Source organism: Triticum urartu, chromosome 2, assembly GCF_003073215.2.
Source record: "Triticum urartu cultivar G1812 chromosome 2, Tu2.1, whole genome shotgun sequence".
NCBI lineage: Eukaryota > Viridiplantae > Streptophyta > Magnoliopsida > Poales > Poaceae > Triticum > Triticum urartu.
The window spans coordinates 352,948,229-352,960,647 of record NC_053023.1 but is presented as its reverse complement, the minus strand read 5'-3'; positions in this window follow the sequence as shown (position 1 = coordinate 352,960,647).

Below are 12,419 nucleotides of genomic sequence, written 5' to 3'. Positions count from 1 at the left end.
GTTCTTGGAAAGCTCAGAGAACATCAATTATATGCCAAATTTAGCAAATGTGAGTTTTGGTTGAAGGAAGTTGGATTTCTCGGACACGTTATATCCGGAGAAGGTGTAGCAGTAGATCCCACTAAAGTTGATACCGTGACCAAGTGGGAAGCACCAACCACCGTGGGAGAGATCCGGAGTTTTCTTGGACTCACAGGATACTACCAGAGGTTTATTGTGAATTTCTCAAAGATTGCGAAGCCTATGACTGAGTTGTTGAAGAAGGATATCAAGTTCATATGGATGGAGGAATGTGAGGCTAGTTTTCAGGAGTTGAAGAAACGTTTGGTTACCTCACCCGTGTTGATTTTACCGGACCAGACCAAGGATTATGAGGTGTATTGCGATGCTTCACGACGAGGACTTGGAGCAGTGCTTATGCAGGAAGGCAGAGTTGTTTCATATGCCTCACGACAGCTTAAGCCTCATGAGTTGAATTATGCCACGCATGATTTGGAGTTAGCAGCCGTAGTGCATGCATTGAAGACTTGGAGACATTTTCTGATTGGAAACCATTGCGAGGTGTACACAGATCACAAGACTTTGAAGTATATTTTCACACAGAAGGAGTTGAACCTCAGAAAAAGGAGATGGTTGGAGCTCATCAAGGATTATGATATGAAATTGCATTATCACCCCGGAAAGGCTAACGTAGTAGCTGACGCATTAAGCCGTAAGAGCCATGTCAACACCCTAATGACGGGAGATTTACCAGGGGAGTTAGCCGAAAATCTTCGAGAGCTATGTTTGGAAATAGTTCCAAGAGGCTATGTAGCAGCATTGGAGACTCAGTCTACTTTAATGGATAAGATCAGAGAAGCTCAAAGGACTGACAAGGAAATTGCTTCCATTAAGGAGAAAATGAACAAAGGAAAAGCTAAGGGATTTCATGAGGATGAGCAAGATACCTTATGGTTTGAAGACCGTGTCTATGTACCAAATGATCCGGAGATTAGGAAGCTAATTCCGCAAGAGGCCCATGACTCACCATACTCGATTCACCCAGGAAATACCAAGATGTATTTGGATTTGAAGGATATTTTCTGGTGGACCGGAATGAAGAAGGATATTGCGGAATATGTAGCAGTTTGTGATGTATGTCAGAGAGTGAAGGCAGAGCATCAGAAGCCAACAGGATTGCTACAACCATTGCCGATACCCGAATGGAAGTGGGATAAGCTAGGCATGGATTTCATCACAGGATTGCCCAGAACACGTTCAGGCTATGATCGATATGGGTTGTAGTCGATCATTTGACAAAGGTAGCTCATTTCATTCCAGTGAAGACTACCTATACCAGTGCAAAGTTGGCAAAGGTATACATGACTAGGATCATATGTCTGCATGGAGTTCCAAGGAGCATTGTATCGGATAGAGGAACCCAGTTTACCTCAAAGTTCTGGAATCAGTTGCATGAGACTTTGGGAACCAGACTGGAGTTTAGCACAGCTTTCCACCCGCAGACAGATGGACAGACCGAGAGAGTAAATCAGATTTTGGAGGATATGCTAAGAGCTTGTGCGCTAGATTATGGATCTAGTTGGGATGAGAATTTGCCACATGCAGAGTTCTCTTACAACAACATCTATCAATCCAGTTTGAAGATGGCCCCTTTCGAAGCCTTGTATGGAAGGAGGTGCAGGACCCCATTGTCCTGGGATGAAGTTGGAGATCGCCAGTTGTTTGGACCAGATCTGATAAAGGAGTCTGAACAGAAAGTGAAATTTATTCGCGACAGGCTGAAGGTAGCTCAATCCAGGCAGAAGAGTTATGCAGATTCTAAACGCAAGGAGACAATTTACGAAGTCGGAGACCGAGTCTATCTTCGAGTATCACCACTTCGAGGAGTTAAGCGCTTTGGATTTAAGGGAAAGTTAGCACCACGTTTTGTAGGCCCATACCAAGTTTTGGAGCGTATGGGAGAAGTTGCCTATAAGTTGGAATTGCCCGAAGGATTTTCAGGAGTTCACGACGTGTTCCATGTATCCCAGTTGAAGAAGTGCCACGCAGAGATGGCCGACATACCGCTGAGAGATACGGTACCACTGGAAGCAATTCAGTTGGACAGTGATTTGACCTATGAGGAGAAACCAGTTAAGATTCTAGAGTATGCCAGTCGAGTCACCTGCAGCAAGGTTATCAAGTTTTGCAAGGTTCAATGGAGCCACCACACGGAGGATGAAGCCACCTGGGAATGAGAGGAAGATTTGCTGAAGGACCACCCTCACCTATTTTCTAGCCAACCCGAATCTTGAGGGCGAGATTCATCTTAAGGGGGGGTAGGTTTGTAACATCCCAAATTTTCAATCTGGAATGTTATACACTAGATCATCATTGCATATCATATTTATTGCATTTTGGTTGATCCTAGAAATTTTTCGCAACTCAAGGACCCTCGGAGAGAGTTGGGGATTTCGTTATTTTCATATTCGAGTTGTCTCAAATTTTGAAAATAGGATCATTTAATTTTATTTATTTTATCATCAATTATTTCTATTACAAAAATATGAGAGAGGGAATAAAATGACTTTCCCTAAATAAAGAAATATTGAGGATTTAATAAAAAAATCAAATAAGATTTTATTTGGTTTTATTTGCTATTTTATTTGAATTTACGAAAAATGCGTGTTTTTCAAGATTGAATTTAGGCCCCAAATAAATGTTCATCCTGTGCGGCTTGATTTTAGAAGCCGGGGAAAATATATTTCGGGAATTTTGGAGTGGGTTTAGTAGTCCTTTTGTTTTTTTTCGAGCGTAAGTTTAAAAAAAAAACGTCTGAACCATCCTACGGGCTGTGCTAGGCCCGGACTCCCCCGGACCCAACCTTTATAAGCTGCCGGCCCACCCCGGGCCGAAACCCTAGCCGCCCCTCTTCGAACCCCGCGCCCGCCGCCGCCGCCCACGCCCGACGCCGCCCAACCGCCGCCGCCGCCCCGCCGGACGCCGCCGCTGCGCCCGACGCCGCCGCCCGCAACCGACGCCGCCCGCCACCGCCGCCGCCTGCCGCCGCCGCCTCGCCGGAGCCTCCGCCGCCGTCCCGCCTCCCGAGGTTTACCTCGATCCCGCCGCCAGTTTTCCCAAAAAAACCGTTCGGTTTTGGTCGGTTTTTTTGTTTCGTTTTTTCTTTAGATCGGTTTTTTTTTCTGGTTTAGGCTAGTTAGCGAGCGTTCGCTCGTTCGTTCATTTTAACGAACGCATTCTTAGTTTAGATTCAGTTAACGAACGTTCGTTCGTTAAACTGTTCGTCGTTTTTCTTTTTCTCGGATTAAATCCGCGATTTTCTGATCGTCATTTCTGATGCGATTTTCGTTTTAGTTTATCTTTTCGCTCGTTTATTGAAATCAGGCGATTCAAGCGCCAGGAGTTTCGTCTCGAAACCCTCTTTCCGTTTAACCAACTTAAACAAGTTTTTGCTTCCATAAAAATTGCCTTAGATCCAGAATAGTAAATGAAGCCTGTTTCTTTTGCCGTTTGTTTTTCGTTGCTTCGTTCGATTCGATTCTTTTTGCCAACCGGAGTTCTTAAGTTGAACTTTCTGGTTAAATATCTTATTTGAGTTTTACCTGTGCATTAGTTGAGTACTTATTGTGTGCTTGCTTGTTTGCGATAGAGTACCCGGAGCGCGCCGCTTGTTACTTCGAATCACTAGGTTTCCCGGATCATCAGCAAGGCAAGTAACACTTTGATCATACCTCCTACTACCCAGTTTTATTGCATTAGATCAATCCTTACACATTGCATGATTAGGATCTAATTAAATTGTGGGTTTGGGAAGTAGTTGAGGTAGTACCTATTACCTGTCTAATTATCAAACCTTTGGGAGTTACTTCTATGTTTGCTTATTATTGCTATGCTATGCTAGTAGACGTGGATTGGGTGAGTGTATCCATGACAGATGTGAGCTTTGTTAATTAATGGTTTACTTAAGGAGGCAACCTAAACACACATCTGGGTGGATTGAGGCACCTGGGTATTCCAGGATTGCCTGTTTTCTTTTGGACCGCCACCCAGGCTCAAAGGGATCATGAGATTATTCATGCTAGAAACTTCCGTGTGCAGCCACAAGCTATTATGGGCTCTAGCATAGTGGACTAAGTCATGTGAACTCTTACAGTGGTAGACTAGCAGATGTAGGGGATGTAGGTGGTACGGTCTACCCATCGTAAGGTGCTAGCGCTTCTGAAAGACTATGTCTCGGTCATCCGTTTCTCAAACACCGTGTAGTGCGAGAAACCAAACGGAGGAGATCGAGTCTTGTGGGGAAAAGTGCGCAAACCTCTGCAGAGTGTATAAACTAACCATGGTTAGCCGTGTCCCCGGTTATGGACATCTTGAGTATCTAGTACCTGGATTATCATGTGAATCTCAACATGTTACTCTAAAGATTAATTTTGTTGGGTTTGTTTAATGATGATGTTTAATTGGGATTGAGAATGCTGTCAACCATTCTCAATGTTTAACAACCACCATAATAGTAAAATAAATTTATTCCTTTGCAGTAGGGAAAAATTGGCTTTACGCAAAACTGTAACCATAGAGCTCTCCACCAGCCAAATATGCATATAGTATAGCTGTTTCATTCCATTATTCTCTATGTGTTACATTGCCAGCATATTCCATGTGCTGACCCGTTTTCGGGCTGCAATGTTAATGTTGCAGACTTTTCAGACGACGATTAAGGAGTTTTAGGTCATGGTTCTATACTCAGTGATGCCGTTGGAGTTGATGGACTCACTTATCTTCCAAGCCTTCCGCTGTTATCGTTATGAGATGGCCTTAAGCCATTTTTATTGTAAAAAGTTATCTTTGGAGACACTCGATGTAATAAGTGTGTGATTGTTACTCTGCTATAAATCCTTCAAGTACTGTGTGGTGTCAGCATTACTGATCCAAGGATGACACCGGAGCATAGAGATTGGACCGTTTGAGGTCTGGTCGCTACACAATCTCACACCCGCGAGATCAAGACTATTTAAGCTTATGGGAAGGGAAGGGTAGTGAGGTAGACCCGCAGCAAGCACTAAGCATATATGGTGGCTAACATACACAAGTAAGAGCGAGAAGAGAAGCAACGCAATGGTCGTGAAGCTAGAAGTGATCAAGAAGTGATTCTGAAACTACTTACGTTCAAGCATAACACAAGAACCATTTTCACTTCCCGGACTCCACCGAAAAGAGACCATCACGGCTACACACTCGATTGATCCATTTTAAATAAGTTAAGTGTCAAGTTCTCTACAACCGGACATTACCAAATTCCCATCCGCCTCATAACCACGGGCATGGCTTTCGAAAGTTCAAACCCTGCAGGGGTGTGCCAACTTAGCCCATAACAAGCTCTGATGGTCAACGAAGGATATTCCTTCTCCCAGGAAGACCCGATCAGGCTCGGAATCCCGATTACAAGACATTTCGACAATGGTAAAACAAGACCAGCAAAGCCACCCGATGTGCCGATAATCCCGATAGGAGTCACATGTATCCCATTCTCAGGGCAACACGGGATGAGACAGGCTATGAGTAAAACCAGCCCTCGAGTTTCCCCGAGGTGGCCCCGCAGGCGGCTCGGTTTGGACCAACACTTAGAGAAGCACTGGCCCGGGGGGTTAAAATAAAGATGACCCTCGGGTTGGCCGACCCATGGGAAGGGTAATATGTTGTTAGGCAAATGTAAAACCAAGGTTGGGCCTTGCTGGAGGAGTTTTATTCAAAGCGAATTGTCAAGGGGTTCCCATAACACCCAACCGCGTAAGGAACGCAAAATCTAGGAACATAACACCGGTATGACGGAAACTAGGGCGGCAAGAGTGGAACAAAACACCAGGCATAAGGCCGAGCCTTCCACCCTTTACCAAGTATATAGATGCATTAATTAAATAATAGATATTATGATATCCCATTATATCCAGGTTCCAACATGGAACAAACTTCAACTGCACCTGCAACTAGCAACGCTATAAGAGGGGCTGAGCAAAGCGGTAACATAGCCAAACAATGGTTTGCTAGGAAAGGTGGGTTAGAGGCTTGACATGGCAATATGGGAGGCATGATATAGCAAGTGGTAGGTAACGCGGCATACCGATAGAACGAACAACTAGAAAGCAAAGATAGAAGTGATTTCGAGGGTATGGTCGTCTTGCCTGAGATCCCGAAAGGAAGAAGAACGAGTCCATGAAGAAGACAAATGGACGTAGTCGAACGAATCCTCACAACTCCGGAACGAAACCGAAGCTAATGAGAGAAGCAACCCGGAAAGAAGCAAGCAACATAGTAAACAACCATCACATAAGCATGGCATGATGCACAACCAAGGACGATGCATTTCCGGTTTAATGAGGTATGGCATGGCAAAGTGCAACAACCAACACTACAAGTTAAGTGGAGCTCCATATGCAACGAGTTGCCTATTGACGAAACACCACATGATTTATTTAGTTCTCTCCCGTTTATGTACTCAACAATATTAAATGTTGGTTAGCATGGCAAGAGGTGAAGCGTATGAAGACTACCTATCTAGGCAAGTTTAAATGAGGCCGGATATAACAAACAACAAATCCAGAAAATTCCCAGTGCAATATTTGAATTTGGTACTGTTCTGCCCTAAACCATATTTTAGAGTTGTTAAACATGCAAAGTAAGTACATCATGTTAAACTAGGCATTTTTCTACCCCATTTACATATAAAGTTTATTTAAAACTAAGCTACGGTTATTTAGTTATGAATTAAAGCATTTTAACATGGCATAAGAGCAAATTAATGCAAACATCAAGTTAAACATTTTTAACATGCATGAAAGTGGCATATTATGAAACTAGATGGAATTCTAGTCATTTTTCATATATAACTCATTTTAATCCTATGCACCATTTGTGATTTATTAAATGCATGAACTAGGGGGACTTTTATGTAAAAACTGTAGTCTCTAGAAAATTGCGAAAATCGCAGCAGTAGGGAAAAAACACTATGGGCCGAATCTGAATGGCCCGATAGCAGCATGGGACCTGGACCTGAAGCTCACCAGGCCTCATGGGCCGGCTTGACGCGAGCTGGGCTGGATCTGGAAGCAAGGACGCGGTCAACAACAGCAGTAGGCCGGCTCGGGCGGTCGCGGTCAATGGAGTGGGCTGAACCCAGCGGGACTTGGCGCTGCGGTCACCATCCTCGCGTGCTCGCACGCAGAAACAGGGGAGACCGGCGATGGACTTGGCGCTCTCCGGTGGGGCAGCACGGCGATCTGGAGGCAGGGATGGGGTTCTTGACCGGCGCACGAGAAGAGGCAGCTCCGGCGTGGGGCTCATCCTTGCGGCAGCGGGGTTGGAAGCATCCGGTCACCGCGAAGCGGAGGAGGCCGGGGATTGCTATGGCTGAGGAAGAGGCACGTTGGCGTAGGTATTTACGGTGACGGACGGGAAGCACGCGCAATGCGGAAATCCCTCGCGGTTCAAGGACCGGAGAAGATCTTGGCCGGCGTTGAAGCTTTGGCCAGTCGACATCTTGAAGACAGCGGCTCCATGGTCTCCTGTTCGAACATGCAGATCAAGAGAGAGAGATGAGATAGGGAAAGTAGAAGGGAAATAAGGAGTTAGCGCGAGGGGGGGGGGCTCGGGCGATGTGCAAGGCGACGAGGAGCATCTCCTCGAGGAGGAAGAAACAGGGCGCGGCGGAGCCGGTCCTACTGGTCCGGCGGGAGGGTCCTCGGGTGCGGCCGCGCGGGACAAGCTGCATGACGCGGAGCTCTGGCCTGCTCCCGAGCGACACGAGGGAGGGGTCCTTAGGGCGCGGGCAGGAGTGAGGATGCAGGGGCGCCTGGTCGTCGGTGACGCAGCTAGTCACGAGGACGGGCGCGGGGTTCGAACGTGCGAGGATGTGGTCGAGGAGCTCGGGAGGCTCGGCGGCTTCGCGTCCTTGGCGGCTTCCTAGAGAAAAAGAGAGGTGAGGTGAGGGAGAACTATGGAAGGATGGGGAGAGGCAGGGCGCGGGGCTGGCCTGGACGCTGGCAGAGAACTCCAGCGATACTCTGGGCGGTGGCACCCGCCGACGCGGTTGCCGGAGGCAGGCAGGATGCGCGGGGAGATTGGAGTTGGGTTGCTACGGGAGCTGAGCGTCGGCGGTCATTGACTAGAGATGGATCGATGGGATGGATGGTGGTTGGTTGTGGGTGATCCCGATGGGGATTGAGCGGGTGGCGGCGCGATGGGACAAGAAGCCTTGGTTTTAGGGATTGGTCTAGGGTTGGACTATATATAGCAATAGGATTTTTGGGTAGGGGCTAATCCAGTCGTCTAATTAAAATCGAGCGGTTGAGAAAAATAGACTAGGAAGTCCAAATAAGAAAACGATGATGTTTTATAGATATTTGGGGATGATCCAGACCCAACGGTGACGACTGCCCGGGTCGGGTCCGGGACAGCTTTCGGATGCGCGCGCAAGGAGGGCCGCGGCCTGACGAGAGAGGTTAGATTGGGCCTGGCGGTAGGTAGTGGACTGTGTAGACGGTCTAGGAAGGAAAGGGAGGGAAAGCCCGGCAACAATTTTCGGAGGCCGAAAATGTCCGACGTTTGACCGGCTATATTGCCGATATAGTTAATCGTTGGGGTGTCAAACGAACTCCGAATGCGATGAAACTTGGCAGGCGACATACTAACAACATAACAACACCGCATGCCAACTTTCACCCCATTCCGAGAACATTTTCCGGCCACTTATAAAATAATATTTCGGACATGCCGCGGGCGTGTGCAAGTGTGGTTGGGCTCAGAACGGACAACGGAGAGGACGGGGAGACCTGGACGGATGCGGGTTTTGAAAACATGATGATGCAATGCACATGATGACATGGCAAGATGCAACATGCAAGCAAATGACATGGCAAAGACAACGAATAACTGGAAGACACCTGGCGCAACGGTCTCGGGGCGTTACAACACTCCACCACTACAAGAGGATCTCGTCCCGAGATCAAGGATGGCACCGGAGGGAAAATGAAAGATGAAGAGGTAAAACAAAGTTGCTTCTTTGACAAACGAGTGAAACCAAAGAACCTTGAGATGTTGAAAACTTGAAAGAAAGAATACAACGGAGATGAACGAAGTTGAAAACACTCTGTTAGAAAAGAGGAACAAGGAACATTACTAGAACCTTGTAGGTTGAAAGACATAAGAAAAGGGGTGCAATGTATAAGAAGTACATGCAAGCACTCTGGTTGAAACTAGATGTACAAGGAATGATAAAGATCAAATACGACAACACTCTGGTTGGAAATGGAAGGCATAGAATATGAACTTGGCAACATTATAGCACTTGGATGAGACTCCGGTTAGAAGAGGAATGATAGCCAGAACACTCCGGTTAAAACAAGATAGAGAAGGAAAAATAATGATATAATTTGGACAGCACTCTGACTGTAAATGAAAGGAATTGAACATGAATTTGACAAGATGAGAGGATACTTGATGAGATCAACAACACTCTGCCTCCGGAACTATTGAAAGAATGGCACAATGGGTAAGAAAGATTTCAAACAGCACTCCGGTTGAGAAGGGAGGTAAAACTTGACAAAATTGGAAGAACTTGAAGAGAGGGCACGACACTTAGGTTGAATGGATAGACAAATGAAAGAGCATGATCTTGGCAAAACGAGATGATAGGACGAAGAGAGCAACATCACCATGCCTCCGGAACAAATGAATGGAAAAATAGATGGTTGGAAAGAAAAGAACGGAGAAGAAGAATGACAACTCTCGCAAATAAAATTGAAAGAGCATGCTTAGAAAGAAAAGGTTGAACGGAGTTGTTGGATAACCAATGACGAAACGAATAAGCTTATAGTGGGCTTATGGAAAACTTCTCAAAATTGAGGTGAAATTCTGCCACTACGGAAACAAATAGATTGGATTTATATCAACAAGGAGACGCGAAACTTATTTCACCATGAGGATAAAAGAAGAACTTGGGTCATTTAAGAGCACCGTAAATAGCAAAAATCCTTAGGGAAATCTGTAGGTGAAATGTAACCCAAGATAACTCCAATGAAGAGATTGATGGGTTGCAAAGAAACTCATGAACGAATTGAAAATGATGGGTTTAAAATATGTCATTCCGGAAAATTTGTGAATCATGAAGCATGAAGGGAAATTGTCAAGAATGACATAACACCATCTCAAGAGATAAGGTAGGAAGAATTGCACTTTAGAATGGAAGATGAAGAATACTTGAACTCCTCAAAACAAGACATGTGTTGAACACCATGTTTATTTTGGAGTATAGCTTGGTGGATCATAACTTCAAGAGAAATCTTGAAGAACAATAGAAGAATGCAAAGAATCCTTGACGAACTACCATGTAGAGCCTCCATGAAGAACTCCGGTAATAAAAGGATGATAAAAAGAAAGAGAAGTTGCAAACACAAGGTGAATCCTTGCAATGATTTAGATGAATCTTCGTGGTGATATAGTGGAGAGATCTTGGAACTCCGGGAAAATAAAGAATTTGATGAACCTCCGGAATAAGGAATTGAATTCACTCGATGAAACAAGAATAAGAGTTACATTATGATTATCCTTCTTCAATTTAGATTGACGACAAGCAACGGATTTGGCATACTACTTATTCTCATAGAAAGGATTAAGATAGATATAGCGTAAACTTGAGAAGGTCTTCGACGAACCACCGGTAGGATTGAAACAACGAATAAATTGATATGATAACGAAGGAAGAGAAATCTTGAATGACCCACCGTAAGAATTGAAAACAAACGAAGTAAAGGGGTGAATCAAGATGCAAGAGAACGAAGATATCACGAACTGATTAGAGAATACTTGAATGATGCACTGGTAAAATTTGGAGAATGAGAGCTGAAAGCTGAGAATGAATAAACCCGAAATGATGGCCTTCGGAGGAACAAACTGAAAAGACTGTTGAATTGCTCCGGATGGGTGAAAAGAATTCTCAAATCGAAAACAATTATGAGAGGATGGCATCAGGCTAGAATCATGAATCTTCGAGAGGATGGACAAGATTAAGAGAAAAATCTCCTTCGGTCTTCAAATTCGAGAACGACGATGAGAAACACCACCATGAATTGTTGAGGTACTCCGGAATGAAAATTGGAAAAAGGTTGAACCAACGATGAAAGAATTTGAAAGATCTTGGGGAAGACATTTGACTGATGATAATTCATTCTTACGTTAAATTTTTGCGATGAATTTGAGAATAACTCCGAAAAGAATTAGAAGAGTCAGGTAAGATCCTTGAAAAAGACCTGTGGGTTAGGGCCCACTCAAAAGAAACACCGTTGAACGATTACTTAAAAGGGAGATTGCACCGGTTGAATTAAATGGCTTGAATGAGATAACAACCTCGAAATAGGTTGAACGGATCTTGAATGAAAAGAAAAGCCTTCTGAGATATCTTGAGCACTCCAGAACAAAAGAATAGCGAGAAGTGAATGATTAAGAGGTGCACCGACATGAGAAAGCATTTGAAAAGAGGAAAGGATATGATCGACAAAGCTTGACTTGACTCCACCGGAGAGGAAAAAGAACGAATAAAGATGAAGTTGAGGCTCCGTTAGTATCTTCCTGAGAATCACCGGATAAGAACATTGTCGGAAAAAATGGAGAGACTTCACATCCATAAGATGGATACTTGATTAAGAAATCCGAGTCCTTGAAGAAAAGGGTGGGAGGGCGGAAAACAAAGGCAACTTGGGAGGATTTAACAAATAACATTGAGAATACTTTGAGTTGATCTTGCGGATGTTGAAAATGATCGGATCCACTTGAAGAGGAGCACACCGGTTGAGAAGAAATTGAAAAGATGAACTTGATGATCAAGAAGGATTAGTATTCACATAGAAATATGAGAACACCACTTAGGAAAGGTATGGAATCAACACTTGACTTCGAAGCAACTCGAATACCACAACTGAAAAACAAAACAAAGGATTGGCTTGAAAATAAGCCGGAAACAAACATAAGATAGACCCCATATCGTATCATGTGTTTGTTGGAAAGATATCCTAAGATATACTTGAATTCCCACTTATAAACTCCCGAAACTTTCTGGTTATGCAATCAGGTGTTGCGGATATAGGGGAAGCATAATATCTAACCCAAACTAACAATCCGTACATCCAGCTGTATCCATCCTTCAACACATAAACAAGAGACCTTCGGAAATCATGTGCCTCAACTTCCGAAAAGCATCCGTTATATGAGTTATGGCAATACTCCTGAACTCCCGCCCCAGTACTGGGTGGCATCGAGGTTATCTCACCAACAACTGCATAAAAGAGATTTTTGATGTCGGTGAACTCAGTTATTAAAGAACTGCAACGAGAAAATTGTGACGACAACACCTCGGAGCTCAACTCCCCGGG